General features: G+C 40.2%; 1 protein-coding gene across 2 annotated transcripts in view; it reads left to right on the top strand.

The window, feature by feature from the left end:
• The first annotated feature begins 3,336 nt into the window (after nucleotides 1–3,336).
• JADE3 (jade family PHD finger 3) overlaps nucleotides 3,337–8,174 on the top strand; it is a 46,607-nt gene continuing 41,769 nt past the window's right edge. The window contains exon 1 of one of the 2 annotated variants that reach the window (XM_005422694.2): nucleotides 3,337–3,410. The gene's annotated coding sequence lies outside the window, so the exon portion shown is untranslated. Of the gene's footprint in view, nucleotides 3,411–5,754; nucleotides 6,622–8,174 lie in introns of those variants that run through there. The other variant, XM_031058356.1, reaches the window with a different exon arrangement.

Raw genomic sequence — 8,174 nt, 5'->3', positions numbered from 1 at the left:
AATGGAAGAATCAGAAATGTAGAAGACATGTCCTAAAAACGGAGGTATGAGCGAACTGGGTTTTATTTAGTCTGGAGAAAAGACAAGGACCTACTGACAAGAGAGTTAAGTTGGTGTTCAAACTGTGTCAAGAAGAAAGAGGTGAGATCATCAGGGTCCAGTGCTAGGAGAGACCTGGTAGAGGCTCGAGCAGCATAGGGAAAGGTGTGCCTAAAGTGCTGGGATGAACTTGCTGCCAGTAAGGGTCACACAACATGGAAGGATCTCCCCTGGAGAGGCTCAGGAGCCTCTGTAATGCAGAGTCTGAGTTCTCAGTCCTACCTGGCTGTCCTTTTTCAGGACCCTGGCAGATCTTTATTCTGTGACCATCTCTGTTTTTGCAAATGGCAGCGCAGTGTGTGGGATGGTTGATGAGAAAAGCATGAAGCTCTATTTTCAACCAGTCCAATTCTTGTTTTGGTGGCTTGGCTGTTGGTAAGCACTGTGGTAAATTACAGAGAGAGCGATAGTATAGCAGTAGTGATAAGTACAAAAATAGATCTGTGTTCCAAGTGGCCTTCTGTTGTTATAAGTTGTATTTTAAGAAATAAATCTTGCTGATGCTTTTTTCCCTGGTGACGCTTAGTTTCCAGGCAGTATTTATGAAAAGCTACTGTGCATTTCTAAGTTTGTTTTCTGTGTCTACACTGTCCTTTAGCTCCTATAATTTTTTTTTTGTTTCTTCATGCCACAGTTTCTGTTGCTGGCCCATTGCTTTTTCAAATGCATCTGGAGAGTAGGAGTTAAGTCTGTTGGCAGTCTATGTGGAAGGGAGGGTGAGCATCTTCTGTGCATTCTTTACCTTGCTCCTGAATTTGCTGTTCACAGGGAAGTTGGTATTCTTCCATTTTTTATAATCTGTTGAGGAAGAACTCCCCGATCATTAACATGAGGTTACTTAATTTAGAGTTTCTCAATCAATATGTTGAGACAGCTTTTAAAGCTTTTAAAACAAGGAGGGGGGAAATAGCATTTTGTGGGGGCAACTGTATTTTTCATCCCATTGTGTATATTTGTTCATGGTTGTGAAATAAGTAAAGTTGGGACTGAAGATTATGACTATACTGTAAGAATTAGAGAAAGAAAACAATTTTTAGTTGAACCTTCCAGTATTTCAGAGTTCATCTTGGCATTTGACTGAACAAATAAATGTGTTTTTAATGAAGAGTTCAAAAATATATTAGTTTTGTGGTTCAGCTGAGGGGCAAAAGCTGTGGTTTTGTTCACACTTAAAAGTTGTAGGCTGTGTTGCATTTTAATGATGCCATTTGAGCTGCCACAACCAGGGCTTTGCTTATGTTTCTATGGCAAACTTATATTAAATGGGTTCAATCGGGACATTAAAGAATTATCCCATAATGAAATAAGTAATAAGAAAAATCCATTCAAAGTCATGTTTGGAAACTTAGCCAGCCATTTATTAATTATTTACTTATTTTCTTCACTTGCCAGTGCATTTTGTGGGTGAGGCTCTTGGCATTTCTTAGCTGGAGGGTGGAGGCAGAGTACCAGGCAGGGTAGTAGCAGCAGAGCAGCTGTTTAAGTGAGCCCCTCTGGTCACCCCCACTCCCTGTGTGCCCTGCTGCCCCTGAGCTGGTCCCTCTGGATGGAGCTGGGACGCTCCTGAACGGACCCTGTGGATTGCTTCAGGCCACGTGTGTGGTGGCAGTGGTGGCCGAGTGTGTCTACTTATCTCGAGTTAAAAACCCGACCCACATAGTGTGATTCATGTTTTAACAACCTTGGCTCTGGTGCTGCTTTGATCTACAGATCTTCTTGTGTTGCTCAAAGTTAATTGCTTAATGTGGGGTATAGCCAGAGAATGTCAGGAAGATGGGAAGAAGAACTTAGGAAGATTTAAAAAAAAAGAAACAAACCCCCAAACCACCCAAGCACCTCTGCTGCCCCAACCCCCCCAAAAAAAACCCCACCAAAACAAAACGCCAAACAGAAACACAAAAAACTGCCCAAAAGTGAAACTTTAAATCAAATAGAATTAGTAGAGCCAAAACTTCAAAATTTTGCATAGTCAACATACAGAAGCTGTAATAAATTATGTGTTCCCCTTTTCTTCCCCACCCCCCTGCCCCCCTCAGATTGTAAAGAAATGTTTTCTTTTGATGCCACAGCCTAAGTTGAGCAACAATAGTTGTAATAAGTAATGGGATCTTTGCCACTCCTTAGTGGATGGGTGGTTGTATCTTTTTCTTGTACTCCAGATGGGTGGAGGAGCGCAGATGTTAGAGTATGGTGCTGACACTTTGGCCAGAAACTGCCTTATTTCAGTTAGAAAAACATTGTCATATCCCTGTTTTTAATTATTTTTCTTCTGGCAGGGTATGCAGTTATCACTTCCTCGGTTTTTACTTGCATTTTTGCTCTATAATACTTTCTTCCACAGCTCGTAGCTGTCCTGTTTTTGTTAACTTTTTGCTCGGAGGCATGGGGCAGACTGCCTGCCAGGCCAGCCCTTGGTCGGGCTGCTGACATCTCTGAGGAGTGCTGCAACTCATCTGTTGGGTGTGACAGCTTTAATGCCTGTGCCATGTGCATTACAATAGAGCACAAAACATACATGTGCATGATCCTGCAGGAGGGGAACGTGGGCAGTTGGTAGAGGGAAAAATTCCTTCTATTCCCATATTTAATATTGCTCAAGGCTCAGGACTAGATTAAAAAGGGCGAGTAAGCAGAATCCCTGCCAGGGAAGCTGAGCTATTCGGGATTGTCAAGGAGAGGTCTGGAGGAATGTTGCAGGGAATTAAATCAGCAGCCACATGGAGCTTTCCCTCTATGCTTATTTTGTTTGCCCTCCTGTGAATTTCTAAGCATGCGTGGTTCATAGAAGACCCTCTTGAATGAAGAAAGTATCTGTGTATAAGGAGAAATCAACACCTTGAGCCAGCTGAATAAGTGTGCATCTATCTGAATGTTTGTTGAAGTGGTTTTATTGCCAAAATGGGATAGAGAAAATACTAATAAAAATTTCATTTTGTTGGTATTAGTAAAGTTCATTCATGTTAAGAGGATGACAAAATCAACTTTGAGAATATTCTTATAAATTTGTTTTTAGCTGTAGTACTTACTGCATTTCTATCATAGTATGTGCGCATATAGCTGATATATTTCAGTTTTCCTCATATCAAAACAGAATTGTGGAATTTAAGGCTTTATATTCTGGGCATATAATTTGCTTGGGAAAGCTGCAATAAAAATTTAATACAACCTTCACTTACTTGCCAAAAATTCAATTGTAGCTCAAACATGAAATGCCTGATGTCATTCCTACTACCTAAAAGCACTCCTTTCATTTTTTAGGAGCTTGTGATGTCATCAGCTGAAGCGAAAACATCTACCTCATGACCTGGCATGTAAGTGAAGGAGGAACTGATACTTAAAAATAAGTAAATAAATGTGTGTTTGTGTGTGTTGGTGTTTACGATGTGTAAATTGAATCTATATACCTTCAGCTTTCAGATATCACCTTTTGAATGAAAGCTTTCTGAATTTTAAAGGAATATAAAGTCTTTTAAAGGGGAGGAAGTAATAAAAGAAGCTGTTAACAGTAACATTTCAGCCTGCAGGACTCCTTAATAATCTCAGTTAAAATCTGTCTTATGTATCCCATAATGTTTGAAATGCTGGTAGGCATAGATGGAATAATTTTATCTTACCTCAGTTTTTACATGTGCTGCTTCTACTCCTTTTTATTCTGTGATTCTTTTCTGGATATAAATTCTGATCATTGTGATGAATGCATGGTGATACCCTTCCTAAAATTAAATACCCGGCTTGTGCAGAAGATCTAGATTCTTGATATACTCAAGATACTTCAGAGTGAACTTTCTGCGGCTTTGTGACTCTTCTATTTTATTCCCTTAAGTAAGCAAAAATATTCCAATCCTCTGCAGAGGCATTTTTAGATTTTTTTTTGTCTGCCCACTCTGCTTTTCTTTTATGTGGCTTAGAGGATTAAAGTGCAGTCAGTGCTTTCAGGGGCCAATGTCAGCAGTGAGCTGTGTGTTCCTAATTGGTGCCAACACCTGTCCCTCATTATGAAGCCTTGTTCAAGCTGTCTGGTGAACCGAGGTAACCGGCCTCCCTTACATGTCTCTAATGTGATTGTAAAGCCCTCTCCTCATGCAAGTTTTATTACTTATTCAACTTTTGGAATGATGTGGAAAGTAAAGCTAAGCTGAGCCATTTGGCTGGCTACCAAAGATCATAAGGAGTGGCAAAGAGAAGGGATTCACTCATCTCAATTTCAAGAATTTTAGATCAAAGATTGCCTCTGTTATGAACATTTAATTTTTTTTTAATGGGGGAGGGCAGGACTGTTTTTTGGGTTTTTTTTTTCCTAGTTTTCAATGTCAAATACTCTGAATTTAGAGACCAGTTCTACAGACTCCAGCTGAGCTGTGAACATCTGAGTGCAGCTGCTATTGTGCATAACCCATTGATTTTCTGCAAATAGAGCTTTGGCCTTGACTACTCTTGCACCATCGCTTTGTCTTCGAGGGGTCAGGGCTTAGCAATTCTTTTCTACACAAAACCAGCATCAGCCTCTCCTCCCACCTGATTCTGTACTGTTAGCAGGGCTGTGATGCATTGTGCTTTGCCATTGCAGTTGGAAAAGATGACCTCAGATAGATTTCACCAATGAAATTGATGGCTCAGATGAGATGGATCACTATCATGTTTGGGCTTTACAGGCAAAAGTTTAAGCATGGTTACATTTTTCTAAGTAGTTTAGGTGGGTTTTTAAGTGTTTAGCTTGCAAAATTCAAGTGTGCAACAATACAGTGCTGGCTGGAGGTTTTGGGTTATTTCCTTATGAGGGAGGAGAGAGGCAGAATAACTTCAGATGTGTATCTTGGAAAGGTTTGAGATAATAAACCTGTAAGAATCACATGAGAACGCTGTTAGTTATCCAGATTTGGGAAAATGAAAGCATAGTGGATTCTTAAACTTGAGACATGGAATTGGAAGTCTAGTTATCAAGTGGATTGAATCTCTGCAGAACAGAAGAGAACCCAAAAGAAAATCCCAAGTGGGTAGGGCCCTAAGGTGGATGTAGGCTGTATTTGTACAACTGTTTATTTGATTTCACCTTAAAAAAGAAAAACAAAAAATCAAGCAAACTGGGAATGATCTAATCTTTTACTTAATAATTTTGACCAGAATAGTTCTGTGAACAGCAATCAACAAATTTTAAGGGCAACAGTATGTCAGGTATCAGAATCTCTGCTGATTGTGCTCATCATAATCAAAATCTTATCTGATAAACAGACTCATTTCAATATTTATCACAGCCATATAGACACCCCTCTGATCTGTAGTCCACAGAGGTCAGTTTAGGAAGTGATGAATTAAAAACCAATGAAATCCATAGCACAAGAGGATTTAATGGATCATGAGTATGTGTAGTTTCAGATTATTTACCTTACTCAATTAGGCCAGTTGTTGTCTCTGATAATGGTCAGCAGTGGACACCTTGGGGGGAAAAAGCATTATAAAGTTCTAAAGACTGTTTCTTGTAAAATTTTGATTTTGGGATTTCCAGCAGATTGACATGACATTGTGCTTAATAGCCCTTGCTCTCTGTTATACCTAATTTTCTTCAATTTGTTTGCTTTTCAACCTCTGCAATATGCCATAGTATGGAGTTTCTCAAAGCCATTTTGTACATAATGACTTTTTTTTTTCCCTTCATTTAATTATTTTCCCTTGAAGTTTCTTCTGTAACTTTGTTGTCCTTGTCTCCTGGCTCATGAGACTACTCATGTAAGTAGTCTCTTCATTCTGTTGCTTCTCTTTGCCACTTAAAATAGATCTCCCCTCTTCTGCATCCTCCTTTCATAGATAGTCTGTTTCATCTCTTACCCTAAAGCCATGGCAAACTTCCCTTAGAGCTGTAGGTGGGGGTCTCATATTTTGCAAATACTACTCCAATGGTGTTGAGGGAGCTAGAAGATACTGCCTTGCACTTAGCCTGAATGAGAGATCCACTAATGTTGCTCATCCATAAAGCTTTCTCTGTGTCACTGAGTGGGTGTAGCAAATGAAACCAGACAGGCTTGTGTTGGTGCTTGTTGCTGCTGCTCTTGGGCCTTCCCAGAAGGATGCCTCCCTTGCATCAATGTGCTGTTCTCCTCCTACAGTAGTTTGCTACAGGTGATTTGGGAATGTCTAAATACTGTATTTTTAAAGACATTCAATTAATGTGTGTGTTTTCATCTTCTTCAGACCTAGAAGTGTCTCACAGGTGCTGTGGTGTGGCTGTGTATGTATTAACTAGAAACCATAGTCAATGTTGGGATGGGCCAACAGCACTCTGCCTCACTGGCAGGATGACTGAGGGAGCAGCTGCATGTGTCTGATCTGTGATCTGCTGCCGTATCACAGCTTCTCTGTGAACCAGTCACTTTTGGTGTTGCAGAGCTGGGAAGGTGGATGGCCAGAGTCTGGGGTGGTTTTATTCTGCCCCAGTCAAGTGCAGGCGTGATTGTGCCTTCTCTCCTTTGCAGAGCCCCTGGTAACTGGTACAGCTGCAGTGTGCCCCATGTCCTGCAGCTGGGCGAGGTAAGAGCCTGCAGAGAAGGCAGCTTCTTTACAGGTCTGTGAAAACCTCCCTGACCAGGTGGAGTTGCATGTACAAAACATATCAGCTGCAGGTTTTGCATTGCATCATGGAGTCTTTAAAGTGATGCTGCTGTGAGGGTGGTTTTGTTTGTTTTGTTCAGTTTCTTATTTGTACTTTCAGTTGGAACCTCTTTTCTCTTCCTGTTTCTCAGCAGAGATTTTAGTACTGTTCTTCACAGCATGGGATTCAATTGCAGCAGCTGCAGCATCTTGTAGCTCTTACCATAAGAGTAAACATTTAGTGAAACACCTTCCTACTTCCATGGCTTGTAGGCATTTCCATTCTTGCCAGTACAGGAGTGCAGACAAGACACCTGCTTTGGAGGCAGACTCATTTCCTCACACCTTGGCAGCTTTGGAAGGTCAGCTGTGGATAGTTCCTTATCCTCAGGGGATATGGAGAGTCTTCTCCTCTACTTTGAGTCTACCTGTTCAAGTCCCCATGTCCTTTGTGGTCCACCTTGTGGTCCTTTGTGATCCACCTTTTCTCCTGTGCCAGAAAAGCCACCTGCATCAGCTCAGCTTCAGCGCAGCCTGAGAAGGACATGTTTTCTACCAGGAGCAGTAGAATAGTGATGATCTAGTCTTAGTTGTTTGAATCTTGTTTATTTCCACAGAACAGAAGAGGAAGGAGGAATTTAGAGGGCTGTTAATGGTCAGTCCTGATCAGTGTGTCCCCTCATTAAAAATGTGAAAGTACTTTGGCTTCAGTTTGGCCATTTGATGAGAAATTGAACCTTATGTGGTTTTCAGGATGTATCTCTTGACTGTTTTCCCAAACAAGACGTGGCATTTTTGAAACCTTGGGCAAATAGAATCATCCTTTCCTCTTTTCAGGGTAGCATCAGCCCCAGTGAACAAGTCTGTTACTTATTTAGTCATTGCTGCAGCTCGTGTTATGACAGAGAAAAATACTTGTTTCTGCCTCTACTTTGTACCTAAAAATGGACAAACATCAGTTGGCCACAGTACATCTTTCATAATGTTTTTCCCCACCTCAGTTTGGTGATATAGAGAAACCTGGAATGGTATTTATTTTATAAATCTATTTTAAATCTTTGACTAAAAGACCCTCTGTGTCCTTTGATGTGTTGTATATTACAGATTGTAGTACATAACATGAATTTAATTAACCAGACATTAAAGTTATTTTTAGATCTTTAGTTATTAAGACAGGTTTTTTATCTCTTCAAAAGGTTTTTTAAAAAACTAACCTAAACAAAAGTATTTTAAAAAACCTTATAGTAAATGTTTTCTCATGCTGTGATGTTTTGACATGGAGAACCAAAATAATAATGCAGTTGCATATATACATGTTGTGTGAAATGAAAATGTAGAAGAATGTAAGTATTCAACCAGAGATTTGAAATACTCCAAATACTATTTAGACTTCTGGCTGTGACAGTACATTCCCTTTAATTGTTCCTATCCAATGATCCCCTCAGTGCACTCTTTTTACTTGAAGAGAACTTTAGCATCTAGATTTATTTCAA

This window comes from Geospiza fortis, unplaced genomic scaffold, assembly GCF_000277835.1.
Source record: "Geospiza fortis unplaced genomic scaffold, GeoFor_1.0 scaffold366, whole genome shotgun sequence".
Lineage (NCBI taxonomy): Eukaryota > Metazoa > Chordata > Aves > Passeriformes > Thraupidae > Geospiza > Geospiza fortis.
This window is presented reverse-complemented; position numbering and strand designations above follow the sequence as displayed.